Source organism: Lepidochelys kempii, unplaced genomic scaffold, assembly GCF_965140285.1.
Source record: "Lepidochelys kempii isolate rLepKem1 unplaced genomic scaffold, rLepKem1.hap1 scaffold_32, whole genome shotgun sequence".
Taxonomy (NCBI): Eukaryota; Metazoa; Chordata; order Testudines; family Cheloniidae; genus Lepidochelys; species Lepidochelys kempii.
Genome location: NW_027621934.1, coordinates 2,062,420 through 2,078,813, shown reverse-complemented (window position 1 = coordinate 2,078,813; position 16,394 = coordinate 2,062,420).

Below are 16,394 nucleotides of genomic sequence, written 5' to 3'. Positions count from 1 at the left end.
TTGCTAGTATGAGAGGGGACCATTGCCCCCCAGAATCTCACCTCTTTCACTCTTCTTTCTTTAGAAAACCTGCGATCTGAACTGGAGAAAGAGAGAGGTAAGTTCCTGGGACAAGTTCCCTGAAATAACAGTAGGAATAACCCAGCTAATGCAACAAGATGAAACCTCACCTCTTTCTTCCTTTTCTCTTCCAGAGATTCTGCGCGCTGAGCTGGAGAACGAGAGAGGTAAATGTCTGGGCTCTCCGGAGGCTTGAACAAGTTTTTCTCACTGTACATAGTCAGACAGACTTTGGCTTTTGTCTCTGCACTATCTGTTAGGAGAGGCTCTGGGAATCAAACGGATGGGGAGCTCTGACTAATCATCGAGTGGGGTAACTGCTCCATAGATAAGGTTGCTGCTCAGTTTCCATGATAAGCCTGATTTCAGCCCCTTCCTTTAAAATCTGCACACAGGGGAATGTCCATATCCAAAACTGGTGGGTCTGCCTGGGCCCACGTACCTTTTTGCTACTGAATTTAAAGGAATGGAGGGGTGGGGGGGATTCTGATGCCCTGGAAACAGGGGCTCAGCACAGTCCCAAAGTTTCCTAGCACTCTCTGAAACTTTGAGGCACAAACTCAGTGAGAAGGAGCCAGCTCATGTTGCTGGGCCCATTAGCTGAGATCCAGTGTCCAGGGCCAAGGGTTAGCTCATTAAACCCTCACTTCCATGTTTTCAGGGCCTAGCCCCTCTCCGAGCTGCCTGGCACGTGGGGAGTGTGGACACTACACCACAGGTGAGCCCAGCTAGGGCAGGGCCATAGGAGCCCAGCGAGGGTCAGATGCCAAGAAGGGGGGTGTAATCGACAGTGCCCAAAGCCACTAGAGCTCTATGAGGATGGAGCTCAGGCCAGGAAACCTGGGCGGAAAGAGGGCAGCGGAGAACACAGTGGAGAGGGCAAAGTGGTCCTTTAAAGGCACATTCCCTAACCCAGGAGCTGTTGTAGAACTGCCTGCATACCCATGTCTCTCTGTTTGTAAAGAAATCCCTGGCCGAACTTGGTAAGGGCCATGTGTCCCCTTTCCCCCACCCCATATGACATTGTGTCCTTTGCCGGCAGTCCGTGCTCCGGGGAGTGCTCACCTCTTGGTGTGTTTGATTTCAGGCTGGAGTAAGGTCAGCAAAAATGCAGGTAAGTGAAGCTGGTATTTTAATGTCAGACCCCCTGCACGACTCTGCTGCCCAGCAAACGCGCACATGCCAGAAGTCACAGGGAAAGAGCAGTATGGTCAATGAAAATGCCAGATTCATCCCCAGTTTACTTGTATAAAACAAATGCTCACACTTAAGGATGGAGTCCCGAGCTCTCCAGTGTAATTGCAATAACTCAGAGTGCTCCTAAAGCCGGGAACTTACCTGCTGTCAATTTAGGGGGGTAGGTGCTCGCAGCCATTGGTAATTATGGTTCAGAGTTGGGGTTTTACTGGACACATATGGTGAATTCTCATGTGTTGTATTGTTATTAATTAACTTCATGAACTGGAAGGGTTCTAGGAAACTGTGTAAATTACCTTAACTGGCTGCAGGTAATTGTCTTAATGCTTTTTGAACTCTGGTGAAATCTCTGTTTTTATGGAGTTGTCAATCAGTAGCCCTTTGGCTAATTCAGTTCAAATATGGCAGAAAAATTCTACCTCAGACCTGGACCAAATCTACCAAATTTGAGTCTGATAGGACTTTGTGGGTATTAGAATAGAGGGCTCCCAACTCAGGTGTAGATTGGAAACTCAGGTGCTGTCTTAGCTGTGGAGACGTGGTAGCAGCCCCAGAGCACAGATTTTGTGGTAGGTGACTACTGAGTTCTTTTAATGGTTGAAATGATGTCCGTGTGTGTAACACCTGAGCACGTTCCTTATTGGGGCCTCTGTAGAGGTTACAGACAGGCCCAATGGGAGCTAGAGGCATCCCCAGCTCTTCCAGGGGAACTATTTGCCCCTATTGCCTGGGAGGAGAGCTGCAGTGAAATGCAGAGAAGCAGATCCCTGGGAGTTAGAGGCGGGAAATCAGAGAGTGTCCTAGCCAAGACAGAGCTGGCGGGAGGATGGGAAACAGCCTCGATGGGCATAGGCACCAACTTCTGCTGGTGCCAGTGGGTGCTCGACCCCTCCTCTACCCCCAGCCCTGCCCTGACTCCACCCCTGCCCCGCCCCCATTCCAACCCCTTCCCCAAAGTCCCCGCCTCAACTCCTCCCCCTCCCTGCCCCTATTGGACTCCTTCCCCAAATCCCCTCCCCGGCTTCGCCTCCTCCCCTGAGTGCGCCACGTTCCCGCTCCTCCCCCCTCCCTCCCAGAGCTTGTTACGCCGCGAAACAGCTGTTTTGTGGCTGCAAGCACTGGGAGCTAGGGGAAGCAGGGGCACAGCGTGCTCAGGGGAGGAGGCAGAGCTTAGGTGAGGTGAGGTGGGGGGGGAGCTTGGCTGCTGGTGGGTGCAGAGCACCCACTAATTTTTCCCCGTGCGTGCTCCAGCCCTGTAGCACCCACGGAGTCAGCACCTATGCAGTGGGCTGGGCTCTGCTCCTGATGCTCTGCCCCATCTCTGCAGCGCTGGTGACTCTGGATCCGGACACGGCTCATCCCAGCCTCGTGGTCTCTGAGAATCGGCGATCTGTGAAATGGAGGGGCCTGCAGCAGGACGTGCCTGACAACCCTGAGAGATTTGACAGTGAAACCTGCGTGCTGGGCTCGGAAGGGTTTGCCTCGGGGAAACGCTACTGGGAGGTAGAGGTTGGAGGTGGTAGGGCCTGGGCTGTGGGGGTGGCCAAATAATCTGTCAGGAGGAAGGGCTGGATCTGCTTTTCTCCTGAGGAGAGGATCTGGGCCGTGGAGCAGTGTGGGAGCCATTACCGGGCTCGCACCTCCCCAGAAACCCTCCTGCCCCTGACTGGGAGCCCTGGGAAGATCGGAGTGTATCTGGACTATGAGCGGGGCCTGATGTCATTTTATCATCCTGGTATGGAGGCCCCAATCTACACTTTCACCAGCTCTTTCACTGGGCAGCTCCACCTTTTCTTCTGGGTCTACTCCCCAATCACACTGTGTCTCTGAGATATGGCATTGTGGGGATAGCACCTCTCACTGGTCAAAGACGTTTTTTGTTCTGTTGTTTTCCGAAACGGACTAATTTTTCATTTTTAAATATTTTCCATTATATTTTATTCTTCTCAAAACTTGGAATTTTCCAGAATGAATATTTTCAGTTTTGAAAATCCTACCGTTTGACTAAGCTGAGGGCTCAAAATTGGCAAAGCAGAAGAAATCCTGATATTATGGCGATGAGTGTGGTGTAAGAAGCTACATAGAATAGAACAGAACCCAATAAACAATACATCATAGGACCCCTCCACCCAAATAAAAGGTTTAAGTTGAAAATTTTGTAATAATGAAAAAAAAAAAACCCTCAAGAGAATCCAAATGTTTTCACAAAAAATTCTCTTTTTGTAAACCGGCCAAATTTCCTCAAGATATTTTTTGAATGAAAACTTTTGTTCAGCTCTAATTAACACCTGTAATTGCACATAATCAATGAACGTTTCCTGATTCTTAGTACTGTAATTTATCAATTGATCATCATTGATAAGTGGAAGGGGTAAGAACATGTGTCAAACCCTGTCCCAAAACATCACATTGTCCAAACTGGATAAAAGGCTCCAAGAAAGTAGATTCCTAACCAGTAACCGTGTTCTGTGACATTACTGGTGAAAGAAATGGAGTCAGAGGAATGGAGGGAGCTCCGGTTCTCTGGATGAGTGTTGATCATGGGGTTCACAGCATCCAGCAAGGCTTAACCTAAACCCAAAATGACAGGTATGTCCTACACCAGCTACATGTAGAGTTTTAGGCCAGAAGGGACCATGAGATCATCCAGTCAGACCTCCTCTATATCACAGGCCACCAACACACCCAGCACGCTCACATCAAGCCCAACATCGAAGATTAAACCAAACTATTGCAGCCCACAGGAGACTAGACTCTTACATGCCGAAGCCATGGAGGCCCACCCAGCCTGAGCGGAACAAAGCATGCGGGCAAAAACTAGATCAGTCTCATAATACTTCCCCAGCCTCATAATACTGCTCTTGAGGGGCGCTAGCCTTCTCCACCCCCACCCACCTCGGTTCCAGTGTCTCTGGTGTCTAAACAGGATTTTCTTAAATCAAAACAGCCGCCTTCTCCCATCTCCTGCTGCAGGATGAAAGGAAAGCAGTGCTTTCTTATGTTAGCCGCAGGATCTGATCATCTCCTCTATTAATTGGATGATTTAAGGAGCTGATGACCCAAACCAACATCATTGTTAACCCACCGACTTATGGAGTCAGTCTCGGTTGTGCCCTGGATTTGATCATTGTTTTCACAGGTTCACAGATTTCAAGGCCAGAAGGGACTGTTGTGATCAGCTTGTCTGGACTCCTGTGTAACACAGGCCAGGGACCTGCCCCACAATAATTCCTGCTCGAACTAGAGCAGATATTTTTTTAAAAAAAATCATCCACTCTTGATTTAAAAATGGTCAGTGACGGAAAATCCACCACAACCCTGGGTAAATGGGGCCAATAGTTAATTACCCTCACTATTAAACATGTTTGAGGGGGATAGCCATGTTAGTCTGTTTCAGCAAAAACAATGAGGAATCCTGTGGCGCCTTAAAGACTAACAAATTTATTTGGGCATAAGCTTTCATGGGCTGGAACCCACCTCATCAGATGCATGAAGTGGAAACTTCAAGTGGGCAGATATATATACACATGGACACACAGGTACAAGGCCTGTCGTGTACCCCTGGGAGATGGCAGGCTCCAGGGCTGCTACCAGCAGGTCAGGCTCCAGGACTAGAGCTGGCCTGGCTACAGAGCCTCCGGCTCAGAGAGACACCACAGAGGCGCCGGCCACAAGATCCTTTCACGCTCGGCGCGGCATGGCGGAGGTTGGCTTATATAAGGCCTGTTACACACAGCACCACCTAGTGGCTGAACTGTATAGTACACTTCACCATGCCATCACAAGCCCGGAGACTGGACGGGTTCACTCAGAGAGCCCAGAGAGGGGCCAGAGGTGCACGTAACCCTGTAACCAGGACAGGTTCCCTCCCAGATCTGCCCCTTCACCATGGCCATGTGCTCTAATACCACCTGGCCACAAGCAGCCGCTACCCCCAGGACTGTGCAGCCTCTCCTGGGCACCAGTCCAGTGCAGCCACTCCAACCCATCTCCGAGTACAGCTGGACAGACTCTGGAGGGTGGGTGTGTGTGTAATTCCCACCCTTGTATTCCTCCCCACGGTGAATGCTGTGGAAAGGGTCTCGGTAAAGGTTGGACAGCTTTGGTCAAGTCCTTGCATGTTATTATCAGTCCATTACTGGTATTATTTGTTTACAGCACAGCAGTGCCTGGAGGCCCCAGTCAGGATCGGGGCCCTGCGATGCTAGGAGCTCTACAGACAAAGAGCACAGACAGGTCCCTGTCCCGGAGCGCTCAGTCTGACCAGAGAGCTGTATCACGCAGCGGGAATGTTCTGTACTATTTACATGGCCCCTATATGTTGCATTGATGCCAGTGGGAGACAGAGGACTGTTTGCTCTCAGGGCAGGCTGAGAGACATGTTACCTAGCTGAGACTAAATGGGTCATTGGGAAAAGACTGACTGAGGCAAGCCCCAGTGTGAAGACAATGGCAAAGCCCATCACCAAGACATTGTTGCCTAGCAACCAATGACCCAGAGGAGGTGGATTTCCCCACTTCACAACAGGGAAGCTGAGCAACATCCCCCAGCTCGAGAACAAAGATGGGAAAGGTGTGAGGTGGGGGATCAAAGCTCGTTTCTGGAAGGAGTCGGGCTTTCCCCTGGAGTCTGACCAAGAAGGTCAGACTGAGAGACAGACAGAACTTGAGCAATGGGGTTCACTACAACGTGGCTGGGCCCTGGGCTAGCCAGAATGGACTTGAACGGTGCTTTAACCTTCAGTTCTCTGTGCAACCTAAGGACGTCCTATGCTGAGTCCAGTTGATTAATAGACCCGACTGTTGTGACAACATGATGTGAGTGTCACTGCAAATGCTGGCTGAGGTGCATTAATCCCTGAGGAGCGGACAAGTCTCTAGCAGGACGTAGTCTATCACAGTAGGACTTGCTGAACAGAAATCCCGCTGTGACCCAGCAGTGCTAAAGGTCCAGTCGAAGGAGGCAGTGAAGCGGTGTTGCTTATCCTGCAGGCCAAGTGGGCCCCTGGGGGGTCTGGTAGACTGACGGGGTTCCTCCTAGAGCCTGTTCCAAAGCTGGGGGTGTAGAACTGATCCCGTGGATCCAGGACAGTTGGTGACAGCGGTGGGATGCTGAATGCACCAGTAGTATTTTGCAATAAGTGACTTGCAGCAGTAAAACAAGGGTAGTCAAAGGAAACAAGAAAAGGGCATATAACCTAGGCCCTCGTTCGGCGCTGGTTAGGCCACCTCCCTAGGAAGAGCATGACAAACCCTGTCCAGGGAGAGGGCTAAGCCTTCTGGAGACAGATGAAAGGGCCAAGAAACAGGTTCCAGACCCAGGTGGGTTTTCCAGTGAGGCCTGAGAGCAACAGAGGCGGCAGCAGGATGCCCCCAAGAGCCAGTTCCCCGCCCAGCAGGGTGCCCTCGTGATTCAGGTCCCCTTTGATAGATTAGAAGAGGTGGGAGCTGCAGCTGAAGGCGAAGGAGCTGGCAGAGCATGAGGAGAAGCAGGAAAAGCATGAACAACAGCTAGAGAAGTGGAGGGGCAAGAGGACCCACAGAGGGGAAAGTGGGGAAAGACCCTGGGATGCCAAGTCCACAGGGAGCCTAGATCCTAAATGGTTGCTCCAGATAAGGAGGGGGGATATGGATGCCTACCTCATAGCCTTTGAGAAGGCATGTGATTTGAACCTGGTTGATCCTGCAGACAACTCTGCAGTCTCACTCCCTTCCTTGGCCCGAAAGGTACGGAGGCATACAGCCGAATGGATGGAGCTGAGAGTGGTGGCTATGAACGGTTCAAAAAGGCTTTACTGATTAAGTATGACTTGGCACCTGGGGTTATAGGAAAAGGTCTTGGGGTGTGCAGAAGACCCCGGGTGTGACATATATAGAAGCCACCATTCTGAGGGGAGAGTATCTCCACAAATGAGGTAAGGGTGCAGGTGTCACTACCCTGGAGGATTTGTATAATCGGGCTGGTTTGGAACAACTCTACGAGCCCTGTCCCCACTAGCTTAAAAGATGGTTAGTGGACAAGAAGCCTCAGGCTCTGCGTAGTGCAGGCGGGTTGGCAGAAGAGTTTGTGGACGGTCGCTCTGGGTATCGAGAGAGACTCAAAGGGGACTGGGAAAGGGAACCGATGGGGGCACCCCAGAAGTGAGACTCAGATAAACCCAAAGTGGGGGGAGCGGCTGATGCAGGGACACCTCATCCAAGGGCTCTCAGAGACCTGACCTGTAATGTCTGCAGAAAACCAGGGCCTAAGTGGGCGAAATGCTCAATGGGTTAACTCAGTGAGAGCCCAGCCAGAGGGAATGCCACCTCCTTGTGCCTCTGGGGCTGACAGGAAACCTGTAGCTCAACCTCAGAGCGTGAACTACCTGACTGAACATTTGGAGGAAAGCAGACTCCCAGCCAACTCCTCGGGACAGTGACGGAGGGGCTCCCAGACAAGGCACCGGGATACATGTGCTATTGTACTCTCTTGGGCTCACACACACAGCTGACCTCTCGTGGGAGCTGAAGGGGTGGATAATGGGAAGACATTCGGGGTGGAAAGATTCTGGGACAGAGAGAACCCTTGTCACACCCTGAGTGGTGCAACCGCATCAAGGGCTGGCCTGAAGGGCTGTGTAACATGCCTCTTGGGGCCGAGGGGAGCTCTCGTGTCAGGACTCCACCCCTGCAGCTCCGGGCTGAGCGCTGCACAGGTCTCCAGGAACCTACACTTCAACCTCCCCACGTCCGGTTCCCACAGCCGTTCCTCCCAGCTCTGCAGCACTCTCCTGCCCCACCAGCCCATGCAAGTCGGCCAAGCCCAGACGTGGCACTCCACCCAGGGAAGCCACTCCAGGAAAATGTCATGCAGAGGTAACTGCCCAATTTCCTCCTCCTCCTCTGCCAGCCATACATCCAGGGCATCACTGGGGGTGTCTCCCAACCCGTCCAAAGCTGTCTGGCTGTGTGACTGCCGTGACACCTGGAGCAGCCTGTTTGTATCAATGACTGTGGGGATCGCACCACTCAGTGGTGTTTCCTGCATGCTGCCTGGCAGCTACCTAAGTTCCCTCTAAGCCGCGCGGCTGTGCAGCAGGCTATCAAGGCCGTGCAGGCGGGGAGAGGTGCCTCTCCCTTGGCCCCGGGCTGCTGCACAGAGAGAGGGCTGGGGGGACTCCTCACTCCCCACTGCAGCCTGTACCTCTCATCCCTGGCTCCACCCCAGAGCCTGCACCCCTAGCAGGAACCCTCACTCCCCGTACCCCAACCCTCTGCACCAGTCCTGAGGGAACTTCCTGCACCCCAAACCCCTCAGCCCCAACCCCACCCCAGAGCCTTCACGCCCAGCACTCCAAACGTCTGCCCCAATCCTGAGCCCCTCCTTATTTGGGCTGCATCCACACAACACAGATACTACCTGAATGCCCCTGAGGATGTCACATGAGCCACAGCTGTGCGCGGGTTCAGAACCACTGAGCTAAACCTTCCAGATCTAGGAATGCATGATACCTGCAGGGAATAAACAGCAGAGCCCTGCTAGACTCTGTAATTTAAAAGAAACACATCAAGAGACTTCCCTGAAGGTCCCATCTCACCCGATGAAGGCCCATTCTCACATTCTTCCCCTCTGCAGATGAATGAATCTGAGAAATCCAGACCCATGTTATTCCTCCTCCTTCACAGCAGAAAAGTCACAAATAAACCGTCACCCCAAGGCCAAGCTCAGGACATTGCATTTCAAACCTCATGGAGACCATTATTGCTCCTGAATGTATCCATTTTATTAAATAACGTGCTATCAAGTAGAAATGAAAAGTGGGACCCTACCCCTATGCTGGATAGACAAACTGGAGGACTGGGCCAAAAGAAATCTGATGATGTTCAACAAGGACCAGTGCAGAGTCCTGCACTTAGGACGGAAGAATCCCATGCACCGCTACAGGCTGGGGACTGACTGGCTAAGCAGCAGTTCTGCAGAAAAGGACCTGGGGATTACAGTAGACGAGAAGCTGGACATGAAGGCTAACAGCAAGAGGCTAACGGCCTATTGGGCTGCATTAGTAGGGGCATTGCCAGCAGATCGAGGGAAATGATTCTTCCCCTCTCTTTGGCACTGGTGAGGACACACCTGGAGTACTGTGTCCAGTTTTGGGCCCCCCACTACAGAAAGGATGTGGACAAATTGGAGAGAGTCCAACAGAGGGCAATGAAAATGATTAGGGGGCTGGAGCACATGATTTATGAGGAGAGGCTGAGGGAACTGGGCTTATTTAGTCTGCAGAAGAGAAGAGTGGGGGGGGGATTTGAGAGCAGCCTTCAACGACCTGAAGAGGACGGAGCTCGCCTGTTCTCAGTGGTGGCAGATGACAGAACAAGGAGCAATGGTCTCCAGTTGCAGTGGGGGAGGTCGAGGTTGGATGTTAGGAAACACTAGTTCACTAGGAGGGTGGTGAAGCACTGGGATGGGTTCCCTCGGGAGGTGGTGGAATCTCCCTCCTTGGAGGTGTTTAAGGCCCGGCTTGACCAAGCCCTGGCTGGGATGATTTAGTTGGGCTTGGCCCTGCTTCGAGCAGGGGGCTGGAGTCTAAGTTCCCTCTCAGCCGCGCGCTCGCACACCAGCGATGAAGGGCCACGCAGCAGGGGCCTGGAGATGGGAGGGGAGCCAGCTGGGGAGGAAGGGCTGCCACAGGCCCCGCTCCTGGCCCCGGAGCTCGCTGCTGCCCGTGGGGGGAGAGAGGCCCCTTCCCCCAGAGCTCCCTCTTGCCAGCGCCCGGAAAGGGAGAGAGGCCCCTTCCCCCGGAGCACCGTGCTGCTGCTGGGGAGAGGGCTTTGGGGAGTCCTCTGTCCCGAGCCCCCGTGCAGCCTCTTTGGGCCCAGGGCTATTCGATTCTGTGGCCCCCAGGCTCCAGGCTGTGGTGAAAAATGCAGGGTTCAGAGCGCAGGAGGGGCTGCAGGTTGAGGCAGGGGGGTGGGTGCGGAAGGTGGTGAGGGGGCCGACTGGGGGTGCGGGCTCTGGGGCAGGGCTGGGGATCAGGGGTTTGGAATGTGGGAGGGGGCTCAGGGCAGGAGGTTGGGGTGGGGTCTGGGGGGAGATAGGGTGTGGGAGGGGGCTCAGGAAGGAGGTTGGGGTTGGGTGGTCTCTGGGAGGGAGTTAGGGTGCAGGAGGGGGCTCAGGGCAGGAGGTTTGGGTGGGGGTGGAGCTCTGGGAGAGAGTTAGGGTGTGGGAGGGGGTTCAAGGCAGGGGTGTTGGGGTAGGGGTGGGGGTCTGGGAGGGAGTTAGGGTGCGGGAGGGGGCTCAGGGCAGGAAGTGGGGGTGGGGGTCTGGGAGGGAGTTAGGGTGTGGGGGGGGCTCAGGGCAGGAGGTTGGGGTGGGGGTCTGGGAGAGAGTTAGGGTGCGGGAGGGGGCTCAGGGCAGGAGGTTGGGGTGGGGGTATGGGGTTTGAAAGGAAGTTAGGGTGCAGGAGGGGGCTCAGGGCAGGAGTTTGGGGTGGGGTGGGGTCTGGGAGTGAGTTAGGGTGCGGGAGGGGGCTCAGGGCAGGAGGTTGGGGTGGGAGTGGGGTCTAGGAGAGAGTTAGGGTGCAGGACGGGGCTCAGGGCAGGAGGTTGGGGTGAGAGTGGGGGTCTGGGAGAGAGTTAGGGTGTGGGAGGGGGCTCAGGGCAGAAGGTTGGGGTGGGAGTGGGGGTCTAGGAGAGAGTTAGGGTGCAGGAGGGGGCTCAGGGCAGGAGGTTGGGGTGAGAGTGGGGGTCTGGGAGAGAGTTAGGGTGCGGGAGGGGGCTCAGGGCAGGAGGTTGGGGTGGGGGTCTGGGAGAGAGTTAGGGTGCGGGAGGGGGCTCAGGGCAGGAGGTTGGGGTGGGGGTATGGGGTTTGAAAGGGAGTTAAGGTGCTGGAGGGGGCTCAGGGCTGGGGCTTGAGGAGCGGGGTGCTTGCCTGGGGCAGCTCCCATTTGGGGGCGCACTGGGGTTGAGGCAGGCTCCTTGCCTGCCCTGGCCCTGCGCTGCTCCTCCCGGAGTGACCCTGCAGCTGCCGGCGCGGCACGGATGTCCCTGGCTGCGGCCCCGGGGGGGAAGGTTGCTCCTTGTGCTGTCCTGCGTCTGCCTGCAGGCACCGCCCCCACAGATCCCATTGGCTGCGGTTCCCGGCCAATGGGAGCTGTGGGGGTGGAGCCTGCAGGTCAGGGCAGCGGGTGGGCGGAGCTTCCAGGCGCTCACAGCTCCAGCTCCAGCCCAGCACGGTGGGGGAGGGACAGCCGTGCACGAAGCCGCCTCCCTGCTCCCCGCTAGGAAGGGCTGGACGCAGGGACGTTAGTGGCCGCAGTCCAGGGTCCCGGGCTAAGGGGGCCCCACCAAAAGATCTGCACTTCTGGCAGCCTGGAGATCTTTTTGCAGAGTCCCCCTTAGCCAAGGCTGCAGCCCCTACAGCCCCTGCATTAATCCTGCCCTGTCTGCACCCCAAACTCCTCATCCCCAGCCCAATCCCAGAGCCCGCAGCCCCCACACCTCCCAGCCACTGGGTCTCATGATTTATAAATTTGCTATATGCACAAATCCAAATACTGAAAATTAATTCCCGGGTCCTGCAGACACTTAAACAGACACAGAACTTTACTCATAGAAACAGTCCCATGGTTTAAAGTTCAGTGAGCGTTTGCAGCGTCAGGGACTCCGTGTATTTTTATTAAGAACTTGTCATGTGGTGGCATAAAATCTGTCACTTCAACAGTAAAACAATTTTGTTTTAACAATAAAAAGTTATTTAAACTCTCAGTAATTTACAATAGCAATTTTTTTATACCGGCCAAAGTTTCCAAAAAGTGGAGCCCAAAATTAGGCTCTTCAGCCTGCCTTTAGCCACCTAAGAGAGGGGTTTTCGAGAATGCTCAGGGCACAAGTCCTATTGACTTCAAACTGCAAATCCTGATGGTTGAAGCATTTCAGCTCTTTACTTGTGGAAGTACAGTGTCCTGGCCAGAAATCCTCTCGCTCTTCCATGTCGCTTTTCACTAGTAGATCTCAAAGCTCTTGACCAAGGAGGCGCAGAGCACAGGCTTCTTCATTTTCAATTCTGCATCTCTATAGTATCATACTAGGGGATATTAATGAGGCCTTGGGCTTGTCTTTTTCAGCACAGATGAGCCTTTTTAGTGTGAAACTTCTTAGTAGAAAAATATCGACATAAAATCCAAAATCTTATTAACACTTAGGAAACGAAAAAAACAAACAAGTAGAAAACATCCACTTTGACAATTTAAGACCATAAAATGGAAGAGAAGAACTAGCAATATGTATATAAGAAATTTGATGTAAATTTTCAAAAAAACCCTATATTTAAATGTCATAATTTAAATAAAAATTTTAGTTGTGATTTTTAGCCACCCTAAGAAGGGGAGCTCCCAAAGGGTGCTGATGAAAATGTGGTCAGGTAGGAGAAACACCAAAACAAAACCAAGACCTGTTGTTTGAAAACACAAGAACATAAGAACATAAGAATGGCCATACTGGGTCAGTCCAAAGGTCCATCCAGCCCAGTATCCTGTCTACCGACAGTGGCCAATGCCAGGTGCCCCAGAGGGAGCGAATCTAACAGGTAATGATCAAGTGATCTCTCTCCTGCCATCCAGCTCCACTCTCTGACAAACAGAGGATAAGGACACCATTCCTTACCCATCCTGGCTAATAGCCATTAATGGACTTAACCTCCATGAAATTATCCAGTTCTCTTTTAAACCCTGTTATAGTCCTAGCCTTCACAACCTCCTCAGGCAAGGAGTTCCACAGGTTGACTGTGCGCTGAGTGAAGAAGAACTTCCTTTTATTTGTTTTAAACCTGCTGCCCATTAATTTCATTTGGTGCCCCTAGTTCTTATATTATGGGGGTGGCAGATTAAGGTGTTGCTCAGCCCAGCCCACTGAGTCCAAGGACATAGGAGGGGACCAGCATTAAATTGCTGTTCGATCCATCCCACTGAGTCCCAGGACACATCAGGGGTCAGCTTGCGAGTGCTGATGACCCAGTCCTCTCTGACATGCTATGTTCATGTGTGTGTGCCTGTGTGTCTGTTCATGTTCATCACATCTGGAGGCTGGAAGACCCCAGCCCTGGGGAACCGAGGTCCTGCAGGGTAGCTCCATTGGGAGGGAACTTGCAGAAGGAAGGAGTAGCAATCCATAGGAAAACACAAGTGACAAAAGCAGCACATTGACAGAATTGCAGAATCTCCCCCCACCAGAAGAGTAACCCTAACAAATGGGCGTACCTCAAGGTAAAGGGCAATTTTGGTAACAGCTCATTTGGGGCTTGTTTGGAAGGGGGATGGACGTCATTCTTGGGACAAGTCACCTGCTATGGCAAAAAACACTTTAGCCCTGTGCGCCCTTCCAGACAAGTCTTATGTCCCAAATACTTTGGGGCCAGTTTTGTTTAATATCTTCACTAATGATCTGGAGGATGGCATGGATTGCACCCTCAGCAAGTTTGCAGATGACACTAAACTGGGAGGAGAGGTAGATACACTGGAGGGAAGGGATAGCATACAGAGGTCCCTAGAAAAATTAGACGATTGGGCCAATAGAAGTCTGATGAGGTTCAACAAGGACAAGTGCAGAGTCCTGTACTTAGGACGGTAGAATCCCATACACTGCTACAGACTAAGGACTGAATGGCTAGGCAGCAGTTCTGCAGAAAAGAACCTAGGGGTTACAGTGGACTAGAAGCTGGATATGAGTCAACAGTGTGCCCTTGTTGCCAAGAAGACCAATGGCATTTTGGGATGTATAAGTAGGGGCATTGCCAGCAGATCGAGGGACGTGATCGTTCCCCTCTATTCGACACTGGTGAGGCCTCATCTGGAGAACTGTGTCCAGTTTTGGGCCCCATACTACAAGAAGGGTGTGTAAACATTGGAAAGAGTCCAGCGGAGGGCAACAAAAATGATTAGGGGACTGGAACACATGACTTATGAGGAGAGGCTGAGGGAACTGGGATTGTTTAGTCTGCGGAAGAGAAGAAGGAGGGGGGATTTGATAGCTGTTTTCAACTACCTGCCAGGGGGGTCCAAAGAGGATGGATCTAGACTGTTCTCAGTGGTAGCAGATGACAGAACGAGGAGTAATGGTCTCAAGTTGCAGTGGGGGAGGTTTAGGTTGGATATTAGGAAAAACTTTTTCACTAGGAGGGTGGTGAAACACTGGAATGCGTTACCTAGGGAGGTGGTTGAATCTCCTGCCTCAGAAGTCTTTAAGGTCAGGCTTGACAAAGCCCTGGCTGGGATGATTTAGTTGGGGATAGGTCCTGCTTTGAGCAGGGGTTTGGACTAGATGACCTCCTGAGGTCCCTTCCAACCCTGATATTCTATGATTCTATGATCAGTCTGGAGTTTCACACACTGAATGATCAGAATAAAGGGACCTGCAATGAGCTACAGACCAACAACCATTCACACTGATTCTTCAGCAAGTGTTTTAGAAGCACGAGAACACCAGTGAGAACCAGGAACGGCTCAGAGACAATCAGCAGCGAGAAGGAGAACAATTTACCAAGCAGATGATTGGTTCTGGCTTATTTGCTGGGCCTTAAATGAGAACAACAAAGTCCTGAATTTCCTCCCTGCCACGAGACCCCCTGCTCAGCCAATCAGCATTGAGACTCTGGCAGTGGGCTGAGGGTTCCCCAGATGGCCCAGGTCACCGGTGAGGATCACTCTCAGAGCACGCTTCCTGTCCCATCTCTTTGGGAGGCCTCCCACCATGAGGGCTACAGAGCAGCCCCCTCCTCGCCAGTGGACGGAGGGAAGCAGAAAAAGGAAAACCAAAAAAGACAAACCCCAAGGACTCGAAGGGACAAAGGCCTAGCTGGGGGAAAATTGTCCCACCTTAACCTCCTGTTTTCCATGCCGAGAATTTGGCCAGCACCGGGTGGATCAGGCTGCCTAGGTACCAAACTTCTCTGGGGCTCTTAGCTTCTCCACTGGGACGTCTGTCTTCTCACTCAATGAGCAGTGGGAAAAGAGAAAACGCCAGAGAGGCTCCACCTCGCGCTCACATACGAGACCCTGAATTCTCTCTCAGTCCTCAAGGAGACACCTCCAGAAGGAGACTCCCTGCAGCAAAGCCCCGGGGGTCTCTGAGATCCCCCTGCCCTGCAGCCTGTCCTCCCTGGCCGTTGTCGTGGACTCTCTGTGAGGTCACCGCCTCCCAACCTCCTTTCACCAATCAGCTGAGTGCTGCAAAAGGCCCTTGTGATGTCACTGCCACCCCCACCCCTGCCCTGCAGGGCTCATGTCCTGCCCTGAGCCGGCTCCTGTGCATGTTTGAGCTGCTCCCCCTGGGTCACCCCCACACACTCAGTGGTCGTGCAAGGGCTCACGCAGGCCACACGTGGAACCATCAGAGGATGCTCAATGTGCCGCACTCGGTTTTGCAGAGATTTGGAGACTTGAAGGCCAGAAGAGACTCTTAGATCATCTCATCTGGCCCCCTACACATCACAGGCCTCCTGCAAGGCGCAGTCGCGAGTTGTCATAAATATAAACGGAAGGGTAAACCCCTTTAAAATCCCTCCTGGCCAGAGGAAAAATCCTCTCACCTGTAAAGGGTTAAGAAGCTAAAGGTAACTATTCCTGTCTGTGTGTCTTTTTTGTAACTTAAGGTTTTGCCTAGAGGGATTCTCTATGTTTGAATCTAATTACCCTGTAAGATATCTAACATCCTGATTTTACAGAGGTGATTCCTTTTTACTTCTATTAAAAGTCTTCTTGTAAGAAAACTGAATGCTTTTTCACTGTTCTCAGATCCAAGGGTTTGGGTCTGTGGTCACCTATGCAAACTGGTGAGGATTTTTACCAAACCTTCCCCAGGAAGTGGGGTGCAAGCGTTGGGAGGATTTTGGGGGGAAAGACGTGTCCAAACTACGTTTTCTCAGGAACCCAGATAAAGTTTGGTGGTGGCAGTGGAAGTTCAGGGGCAAAAGGGTAAAATAGTTTGTACCTTGGGGAAGTTTTAACCTAAGCTGGTAAAAGTAAGCTTAGGAGGTTTTAATGCAGGTCCCCACATCTGTACCCTAGAATTCAGAGTGGGGAAGAAACCTTGACAGGAGTGTGGGAGGGGGCTGGGTCAGGGGGTTGAGGGATGCGGGGTGGCTTACCTCGGGATGGGGTGCT